Source organism: Zootoca vivipara, chromosome 4 (genome assembly GCF_963506605.1).
Source record: "Zootoca vivipara chromosome 4, rZooViv1.1, whole genome shotgun sequence".
NCBI lineage: Eukaryota > Metazoa > Chordata > Lepidosauria > Squamata > Lacertidae > Zootoca > Zootoca vivipara.
In genome coordinates, this window is record NC_083279.1 from 94576276 (window position 1) to 94587342 (window position 11067).

Sequence of the window (11067 nt, forward strand, 5' to 3'; positions counted from 1 at the left end):
GATCAGGTCGGCGGTTCGAATCCCTGCAATGGGGTGAGCTCCTGTTGCTCGGTCCCAGCTCCTGCCCACCTAGCAGTTCGAAAGCACATCAAAGTGCAAGTAGATAAATAGGTACCGCTCCGGCGGGAAGGTAAACGGCGTTTCCGTGCGCTGCTCTGGTTCGCCAGAAGCAGCTTTGTCATGCTAGCCACATGACCCGGAAGCTGTCTGCGGACAAACGCTGGCTCCCTCGGCCTATAGAGCGAGATGAGTGCCGCAACCCCAGAGTCGGACACGACTGGACCTAATGGTCAGGGGCCCCTTTAAACAAAAATGGCTTTGCCCGGTGCCTAAACATAGGCAATGACTCTACCAGGTGGGCCTCCCTGAGGAGAATATTTCACAAATGGGGAGCCACTACTAAGAAGGCCCAGCTGGTCCATCCTAGCAGAGCCACCCACCTTGAAGGACATGCCATGCTATTTTCTCACTTGATACCTATGCATGTTCATCTAATTATGATTATTATTCCTCATTTCCCATTGTCAATTTCAGATTGTAGCTTCCTTGACAGCAGGGACCCACCTCTCCTAGTCTGTGTACAATACAGCAAGGCACCACAGGCAGTGAATCAGAGAATCATAGTTAGAAGGGATCCCAGGGGTCATCTAGTCCAACCCCCTGCAATGCAGGAGTCTCAGCTGAAGCATCCATGACAGATGGCCATCCAGCCTTAGCTTAAAAACCTCCAAGGAATGTGCTGTGTAAAAAAAAACCCAAACAATGATCTCTTCTTACATCAAAGACAGGATATTCTAAAACTCAGAGCGATTCCTGCTTTCTTCGTTTGCGCAGACACTTAAGCATTGCACCCAAACCCAGCCAAGATCTCTATTTTTACGTTCTGGAATTTCAATCCAGACAGGGCAATTGACATGTCTGGGCTTATCTCCCAAGAGCAAACCTTTTAACCTCTCTCAAGCTTTGTGTTCAGAGAAGGGGGTTCTCCCTCCCTCAATTCAGGAATCCCTTTAATCCTGTCATAACTTACTAGGGAAGTTTTTACAGCAGAGGTCCCAGAAACAGCCTCCTACTCACTTTCACCTTTTCCCGATAATTTGGCCTGTTTGGGGGACGGGGAGAGGGGGGAGAAGGAGAAGAGAGAGAGAGAGAGAGAGAGAGAGAGAGAGAGAGAGAGAGAGAGAGAAGAGGGTGAACTGCAAGGTGGAGGATTGCTATGGGTGGGTGGGGGGTCATGTTTGAAATCAAAGGCTGGGCATTGGAGGCAGGCACCAGAACGCCAGCCGCCGATCATATTACTTGCAGCCACCGTGGCAATTGCTAGCACATATCCAGGAAGAGGAGAAACCCAGACCAGAAAGTGGAGAGGGAGCCAAAGAAAAGGAGCAGTTCAAAATATAGAAATACAGTGGTACCTTGGTTTACAAACACAATTGGTTCCGGCAGTCTGTACTTAACCTGAAGCGTACTTAACCTGAAGCGAACTTTCCCATTGACAGTAATGGAAAGTGGATTAATCCGTTCCAGACGGTCCGTGGAGTACTTAAACTGAAAATACTCAAACCGAGGCGTACTTAAACCGAGGTATGACTGTACCTCGGTTCTCAGACTTAATCCGTTCCGGAAATCCGTTCCAAAACCAAAGCGTTCCAAAACCAAGGCGTGCTTTCCCATAGAAAGTAATGCAAAATGGATTAATCCATTGCAGACTTTTAAAAACAACCCCCCAAACAGCAATTTAACATGAATTGTACTATCTAACGAGACCATTGATCCATAAAATGAAAGCAATAAAGAATGTACTGCAGTCACACGATCGTCAATCAGGAGCTGAACTGGGTTCCACACAGTCACACACACAAAAAAAGCCGCAAAAACAGAAATGCAAAATAAATACAGTGGTACCTCGGGTTAAGAACTTAATTCGTTCCGGAGGTCCGTTCTTAACCTGAAACTGTTCTTAACCTGAAGCACCACTTTAGCTAATGGGGCCTCCTGCTGCCGCTGCCGCCGTGCCGGCACAGCACAATTTCTGTTCTCATCCTGAAGCAAAGTTCTTAACCCGAGGTACTATTTCTGGGTTAGCGGACTTTGTAACCTGAAGCGTTTGTAACCGGTGGTACCACTGTAGCAAAAACAGACAGACCTCAGCGTAACAATCGGAAGTGTGGCACTCAAATCGGAAGCGTAACACTCAAAACGGAATTAAAAAATTCCTTCCAGCAGCACCTTAGAGACCAACTAAGTTTGTCATAGGTATGAGCTTTCGTGTGCACGCACACTTCTTCAGATACACTGAAGCAGAAGTCCCCAGACCCGGTGTGTATATATAGTCAGATGGTGGGGGGGGAGGGAGTGGGTGATTGCCAGACTGATAGCTGTTGATGACCATTAACGACTGCAAATGGTCTAAAAGCAAGGGGTGAGAATTCCTTCCAGCTTTATCATGTATAATGAGATAAGAATCCAGTGTCTTTATTCAATCCAGGTCTCTCCCTGGTTTTAAGCTTAGTAATAAGTTGCAGTTCAGCTACTTCTCTTTCCAGACGGACCCAAAACGGAGCATGTTTGGCTTCCGAAAAAGGTTTGTAAACTGGAACACTTACGTCTGGGTTTGTAAGCTGCTTGAGTACCAAGGCATTTGAGAACCAAGGTGCCACTGTATAGCAGATTTCATTTGCCAGGGGGAAGGAAAGTTTCCTCACCCTGCTGAATGCCCTTTAAGGCTTGACAGGAGGCAAAACCTCCTCTCTAATGGAGAACAAAGGTGTCATGGGCTTTGAAGACACTCAAACTCAGGACGAAAGGGAGAAACGCGCTAAGAGGAAGGCACGCTTGGCAAACCTTCACCGTGATCAACTCTGGCCGAGAAACCTATGTCCCCACTGTGGAAGGACGTGTGGATCCAGAATTGGCCTCCACAGCCACTTACGGACTCACTGCTAAAACCCTGTTTTGGAAGACGATCTTGCTCGGCTACGAAGGATCGCCAGAGAAGAAAGAAATTGGTTCCCATTTCCGAAACCCAGGATCTTAAGGTAGGGCTGGGAAGAACAGCTGTCTGAAGCTCAGGAGACCCACTGGTGTCTGACGCTGTGGAAGGCAGATTCTTACGAGCTTCTGTTTTTGGAGTACCTGCTTGGCATATAGAAGGCACCAGGTTCAATTGCTGGCACTTCCAGGTAGGGATGGGAACTGCCCCATCTGAAACACTGAAGGGAGCTCCTTCCAATCAATGTAGACCCGCTTCCAGATGGTTTGCAGAATCAAAGAATTGTAGAGTTGGAAGGGACCCTGAGGGTCATCCAGCCCAACCCCCTACAATGCAGGGATAGGCTGTTGTCCTGTATGGGAATCAAACCTGCAAGGTTGCCATTATCAGCGCCACGCTCTCACAAGCTGAGCTCTCCAGGCTGTTAGTCTGAAACATCTGGAGCAGGGGTGGCCAACTCCGAAGAGACTGCGATCTACTCACAGAGTTAAAAACTGGCAGTGATCTGCCCCCTTTTGGGGTGTTCAGGTTAAAGTTGTTTAGGGAGGAGGAAAGCCCTGCTTTTTTAGGGGTTCAGGTCAAAGTTGTTGAGCTTTTCTGAGGTGGGAAGAAAGCCCTGTTTTGGGGGTGAAGGGCTAAAATGTTGAGCATTTTTAGGGGAGCCAAAGTTGTTGAGCTTCTTTGGAAGGAGCCAGTGATCTACCAATGATCTACCACAGACGTCCAGTAATCTACTGGTAGATCACAATCTACCTGTTGGACGTGCCTGATCTGGAGGGAGCCAGGCTAGTGAAAGATGGACAACACCAAACTCAGTGCTTCTAAGCTTGGAGAGGCCATTTTCAAATGCTCACCCCACTTATTTGTTTTTTTTAAAAAAGGAAGCAGAAACACGTGGGGGTGAATGTTCCAGGTGAGCCTGCACCTTGCGCAGAAACTTGCAAGTAGGGAGCATCCAAAAACATGAATTCCGACCTCCAGCGGTATAGTCCTTTCCCCATTTCAGAACTATACCACCTTATTCTACCACCCACATGTCTCTATCCCTCACAGCTACGGTACATGACTGAAGTGACCCTGCTGACAGGCACGTGCGTTTCGAAGTTCTGTTCCTGGTCCGTTCACATGTGCAAGCCATCGCTGGGTGCATGTAGACCAACAGGCCAGAATGTGTACATGCAAACACACATTTGCCCCTTGGTTTCCATGTCCCGTTTGACTTGTACACTTCAAATGTCTTAAGTATGTAACTACCCAAACACCTAAGGAATCAGCCCTAAGGAATCCAATGAATTCGTTCCACACACTAACACGTGTTAGTGGCATCCAAGGCTACACACACACCAGCAAGGCAATTTAATAATAATAATAATAATAATAATAATTTATTATTTATACCCCGCCCATCTGGCTGGGTTTCCCCAGCCACTCTGGGCGGCTTCCAACAGAAAAATAAAACACAGTAATCTATTAAACATTAAAAGCCTCCCTGAACAGGGCTGCCTTCAGATGTCTTCTAAAAGTCTGGTAGTTGTTTTCCTCTTTGACATCTCTTGGGAGGGCGTTCCACAGGGCAGGTGCCACCACCGAGAAGGCCCTCTGCCTAGTTCCCTGCAACTTGGCTTCTCGCAACGAGGGAACCGCCAGAAGGCCCTCGGTGCTTCTTCGCAATTAAATGTTTTAAGCTCCTCACTCAGCTGGCAAGAAAGCAGTTTCATTTGAAAGCATCCTTTCTTAAGCCAGAGCTTTGCAAAAGTCCTGGAAAATAATGACTGCCTTTGATTTCAGGAAGGGAAAACAGACATACAACACACCTCTCTTGAACAGACCGGCTTCAAGGGCGTCCCTCGGTTTTGATCAGCTCACTCCATCGCAGTTTCTTTGGAAACCGACCCTTTAAGTTTCAAAGCACGTGTACGTGTGTGTGTGTGTGTGTGTGTGTGTACGCTTGTTCCACGCGCAGGGACAGAAATGGGTGCTTTAAAAATCCACCCCAAGAAAGACACCTCTCTCTCCAACGGATGGATGAGTAGAAAACAAACCAGGTATCCAACGTGGTAGTTTAGCATCGATTAAAATAAAAAAAACGAATGGATGAATGAAAGGAGGGAAGATGCAGGACATCAGAACGTCTGAATGCGCCCATGAAGGAGGATGTGGCGAGCCTGCCTTCCCGTCAGGGGAAACGAGCTCCGGGGAAAACACGGCGCAACTTTCATAAAGCTCACCTTTGTCTGCCTTTTTCTCCAGCTCTTGCAACCTGGAAAGAGTCCCTCCCCGCGCCTGCTCTCCCCAAACGATGCGAATCCCAATTCGCATTCACGCCCGCCCTTTTCCAAGTTCGGGTCTCCGGCAGAGCAAGGCAGCGCCGACCCCCCACCCCACCCCTTCTCTCACGAAAAGACTTCCAAAAGAGGGTTGCCAAAATCAGAAAGTTTTGCAAGAAGAGCACAGACCGCCGCTCACCTTCCTTTTTGTGTTTTTGGCTTCGGAGACTTGAAATGGAGGAGAGGCTTCCCTGCTTCCGTCTCCTCCTCGGCAGCCAGCTCCTCGCCAGCAGAGGTGGGAGCCGACCCGGGGCTCGGAAGAAGCAATTAAAAAAGAAAAGAAAAACACAACCAAACCGGCAGTGGAGCAAGAAGGGGTGGGGTGGGGGGTGGGAAGCGAGGCTTGCAATGGAATCCACAAGGAAAGCAGCTTTCAGAAGTAGCCGAAGCAGCTGCCGCCTCCACGGCCACCGCTTTGCAAATCGCGGCTGCTCGGCTTGTCTCTTTTTGTGGAAGTCTCCAGCGGGCAAACTGGATCTCTTTTCTCCGCACACACACACACAAAACACACCCCTCCTGGATCAGCCTTTCACCTCTGCTCCATGCAATCCCTCCTCCTCCTCCTCCTCTTCTTCTTCCCCCTTCAATGCACTAATCCCTCCTTCTTTCCCCGCATCTCCTCCTCTCCGGCGGCCAGGCGGGCGCGCGCTCTGTGCGAGCATGTGCCGGCTGCCTCCCCAAAGGCACCAGCTGAACAGCGGCGGCGGCTGCAGCTCCTCTTCCCTGCCTTCCCCGGCCGGGGAGCGTCTCCAAAGTGCACAGCTCCGCCCCGCGCGCCCAACCAAGGCGGCACGCCAGCTGCCCGGGCTCCGGGCTTGGGGAGGGCGCGCACTTGTGCTGCTGCTGCGCGCGCGCGGAGACAAGAGGCGCTCAGGGATCGTCTCTCTTGTGCGTGCACAACTTTGCAGGCGGCGGTCACCTCTCCCTGGGTGGGTGGGGGGGAGAGGCATGGCATGAGCGTAGCCAAGGGGAGGGTGTAAGGGGGCAACTGTCCCCTATTATCCTCAGTGGCTTTTTTCCTTACAAAAATGTTTAGGGGTACTCTCATTTTCCTACTCCTATTGAAACACAGCCCCTCAATGAAGCCAGACTTAGATTCACAAAACGTTTAGGGGCAGTGCTTTTTTTTCCTAAAAGAAATGTTTAGGGGTACTCTCATTTTCCTACTTCTATTGAAATACTGCCCCTCGATGAGGCCAGACTTAGATTCACAAAATGTTTAGGGGTTCGTGTACCCCTGTGCGTACCCCCAGAAAAAAAGCACTGATATTCCTCAAAAAGTATTGGAATTGGAAAGCATTAAAAATACTTAATTAACGGAGGTTCTGCTCCCCCCTCCAGCAGAAGCCTGCCCCCCATCTCCCCCCCCCAAAAGCTTTTGGGGGAGATTTCCCCAAAACAGCTCATCAACGTGTTGGGTCCCCTCCTAACAAAAATCGTAGCTATGCCCATGAAGCGAGGGTGCAACTTCGCAAGGAGAGATGTGTGTGTGTGTGTGTGTGTGTGTACTGCAAGCAAGAATGGGGGGGTGCAGTCTTTCAAAGGCAGAGGTACAGGGGGCGGCTGGATCTCACTCTCTCCCACTTCTTTTCCACCCACCCAACTCTGGAGGGGGTGGGTTTGTATGTTAGGGACAGGAGGAGGAGGTGGGGTGGGGAGGTAGAAAGTTTCAGCAGATGGATGCAGAGAAGGGAACATCTGTGGGAGGGGGAGGGGAGGTTCTGGGCTCTTTTCCAGAGGCCCCCCCCCCAGAGTAACAGCTTGGTGGAGGGCAGAGAGAGGTCCTGGGAGACGGGGCGGGATGAGGCGGAACAATTATTCCAGCTTTCTTTCATTTTGGTGATAAATTTGGTGCTGCTTGCTAAGGACCCGGGTTGAAGGAGTCTGAAATGAGTGCAGCCACAAAGTGGGTGGCACTGTGGTGTAAACCACTGAGCCTCTTGGGCTTGCTGATCAGAAGGTTGGCAGTTTGAATCCACCCAATGTGGCTGTCCAGAGGCCCTTTACCTTTTCTTTTTTATCCTGGAAGTGGTGGATTTATACTAAATATTCCTAAACCGGCTAACCTCCGCCCGAGCGTAATTAATTCAATGGAGTTTTGAGCCTAGATCTTTACAGGGTAGCCAAAGGTCAGACTTCCACTACGTACACGGATATGGGTCGACTAGACTCTGACCATGTGCAAAGTGCACCCTGTTGGTGCCCAGTAACAGCTGGGGTTGAGGGCTGCAGAACGGTGCCGGGAAAGAATTTCCTGGGTTAGCTCATGCAAACCAGCCCAGCCAGTTGAGATGAGTAAAGAGCCACTGAGAAGCAATAGGGAGCCAGGTATTGGCTATTAAGGGCAACTGGGAATACAAAAGCTATCCTTCCCGCTGCTGCAAAGAGTGGAGAGAGACAAGACGTCACACAGGAAAGATGTGTGCCCCTTTTAAAACAGTGGGGTTTGGAGAAGAAGAGGGGAGATTTAGCCAAAGTTCTTGGGAAGGAGAAAGGAGGAGCCAGAACAGGTGGCATAGGCTTTTTCGGGGCAAGAACCATCTTGCCAGGCTGGGCAGAGACATGGAAATGGTGATGTCTTGGACTCCAGTGCTGTGGGGATCAAGCCCCTTTCGAGGTGTAATGCTGCAAACTCTCTTCCTCCACCGAGACCCATGTGTAAAATAAGCCATATGTCTTAAAACGCTGCAACCTCCAACATGCCTCAATTCCCAATGGAAACACAACCCTGGGTTCGAGTCCTACCCTCCAGAGCAACAGAAAACAAGCTTGCTCCATCTTCCTTGCCCTTGAGAGATTTGAACATGGCTATCTCCTCTTCTTCCAGGCTAAACATACCCAGCTCCTTCAACCGTTCCTCATTAGGCTTGGTTTCCAGACCTTTGGTCATCTTGGCCGCCCTCCTCTGCACACCTTCCATATCCTATTGGCAGTGTGTTTGTAATATTGGCAGGGGCCAAAGTGTTCTATGAATAGGTAGCAAAAGAGGTTTAAAGACTGTCTCATTGTCTCAAGGCAAATCTAACAACAACAAAAAATGTAGTATAAACACTGACAACTGGGAAACACTGGCCTGCGAGTGCTCCAGTTGGAGAACAGCCTTTACCAAAGGTGTCATGGGCTTTGAAGACACTCAAACTCAGGGCGCAAAGGAGAAACGTGCTAAGAGGAAGGCACACTTGGCAAACCCTCACCGTGATCAACTCCCGCCCGGAAACCTATGTCCCCACTGTGGAAGGACGTGTGGGTCCAGAATTGGCCTCCACAGTCACTTGCAGACTAATCGTTAAAACCATGTTTAACGATTAGTTAAAAGGATACTGACAAGCTGGAACGTGTCCAGAAGAGGGCAACGAAAATGGTCAAAGGCCTGGAAACGATGCCTTATGAGGAACGGCTTAGGGAGCTGGGTATGTTTAGCCTGGAGAAGAGAAGGTTAAGGGGTGATATGATAGCCATGTTCAAATATATGAAAGGATGTCATATGGAGGAGGGAGAAAGATTGTTTTCTGCTGCTCCAGAGAAGCGGACACGGAGCAATGGATTCAAACTTCAAGAAAGAAGATTCCACCTAAACATTAGGAAGAACTTCCTGACAGTAAGAGCTGTTCGGCAGTGGAATTTGCTACCAAGGAGTGTGGTGGAGTCTCCTTCTTTGGAGTCTTTAAGCAGAGGCTTGAAAGCCATATGCCAGGAATGCTTTGATGGTGTTTCCTGCTCGGCAGAGGGTTGGACTGGATGGCCCTTGTGGTCTCTTCCAACTCTACGATTCTATGATTCTATGACTCTTCCACTGTCGAGCAGCTTTTACCGTCAGAAAGTTATTACTGATGTTGATTCGGAATCTCCGTTCTTGTAACTTGAAGCCATGGGTTCAGGTCCTAGCTGCTGAACCAAGAGAAAACAAGCTTGCTCCATCTTCCATGTGGCAGCCCTTGAATCATAGAATCAAGATAGCCTTGAGAGATGGCTATCTTATCTCCTCTCGGTCTTCTCTTTTCCAGGCTAAACATACCCAGCTCCTTCAACCGTTCCTCATAAGGCTTGGTTTCCAGACCCTTGATTATCTTGGTCACCCTCCTCTGCACATGTTCCAGCTTGTCAACAGCCTTCTTAAATTGTGGTACCCAGGACTGGACACAGGACTCTAGGTGTGGTCTGACCAAGGCAGAAGAGAATTGTACAATTGTGTACATCTTAGATGTCTTCCTTAAAAAAAAACAAAAACCAAATAAAGCGAAACTGGTTTATAGGTTAATAAATAGTGCCACTATTTTCTTTCTTTTTCAGTCTTTGAAACTGAAATTGCTATTTACACTAATAAAGGCCTGCAAGGATTGAACAACCTTTTCTCCATCTCCCAAGTGCTAGCCCGCATTTCCCTCCATTTAATCAAGGTTTATTCTTTTAGTGGAAAACCCAGTAAAACGACCTGTCACCAATATACTGTTTAGGATATCGGAACAGCATTTTTGCAGCCCCCATCTGGAAACATCCCATTTGTCTTGAATAAAGCGACAAGATTCACATGCTTACACCCAGTACAGGAGAAGCTTCTTGCTACCCTACTCATTTTGCCCCAGAGACACGGCAAACATAATAATCCAGGCTGAAAGGTGAAAACCTTCTATCTCACAAGGATTCTTTGTGTTTTAAACGAATGACATGGTGGTGACCACGGACTCTGGACCGTGAACTGTTCACCTGGAAATGAAACCAAATCTAATGACCCATATCTAAAGTTTTCTGAAATCTCCCCAAAACTCCAGTTGTTGATGGTGAGCTTCCTATGAACAACCTCGGGGAAACCTCAGAAGTTGCTCCTCGTTTTTTGAGATACCAAAAAGCAGCTAGTCCTCATGAGGAATCAGGATGCAAATGCCTCCAGGCTTCACCATTCAGGCCAATTTTGCCATGGCTGAATGTGTTTTGTTATGATGTTAGTCCAACGCAGAAAGAAGAAGGAATGTAAGCTTACATCGCCGGGTGTGCCTCAGATTACAAAACGTCTCAGTGAAGTCACTAGGGTGGGTTCATCTGCGATAGTCTGGGCTGACTAATGCAATTTTCTGTAATGACCTTTCCTGATGCATCAGCTAACCCGCACCAGCTTAAGCGAGGGTGCAGAGCAGATGTGTTTGTAACAATGGCAACAGCAGTGTTAATATTTGCTGCTGCAAACTTTATTACAGGGATGCCCGGGGAGACTGAAACAAACAAACTTTAGTAAATCTGGTGCAACTGTTAGCATGACTCCAGATGGCTGCTGCCGGAGGCTTCGATACTCTTGCTAGTGTGCCCCTGCGTGCTACTATTCATCTTCTTCTTCGGCGATCCCTTGTAGCCGAGTAAGATTGTCTTCCATAAACATAGAATCATAGAATCATAGAGTTGGAAGAGACCAGTTGCACGAGAGGTGGTGGGTGCTCCTTTGCTGGAGATTTTCAAGAGGAGGGTGGATGGCCATCTGTCATGAGTGCTTCGGTTGTGACTCCTCCATTTCAGGGGGTTGGACTAGATGTCCCCTGAGGTACCTTCTGAAAACAGAATTCAGTAACCCCGTTTCCCTGCCTGTAGGAGGCTGGCCGGGAAACCCGTATAAGAAACTAAAAGGTTACCTATCGGTCGGAGAAAGGAAACACAGATCAACCATGGTCAAGTCGGAGCAAAGCAGCTATTAAGCCTGATCTTTATTACTGCTGTTGCAACAGGGTGCTCACTCACCCCACGCAGGAGGGAGGAGGAACC

At 48.7% G+C, this 11067-nt stretch overlaps 1 protein-coding gene across 1 annotated transcript in view; it reads right to left on the reverse strand.

Moving 5' to 3' along the window:
• Positions 1-5914, reverse strand: part of TSKU (tsukushi, small leucine rich proteoglycan) — a 31676-nt gene extending 25762 nt beyond the window's left edge. Inside the window, exon 1 of the mRNA XM_035115993.2 lies at positions 5459-5914. The gene's annotated coding sequence lies outside the window, so the exon portion shown is untranslated. The remainder of the gene's footprint in view (positions 1-5458) is intronic.
• Positions 5915-11067: the final 5153 nt, after the last annotated feature.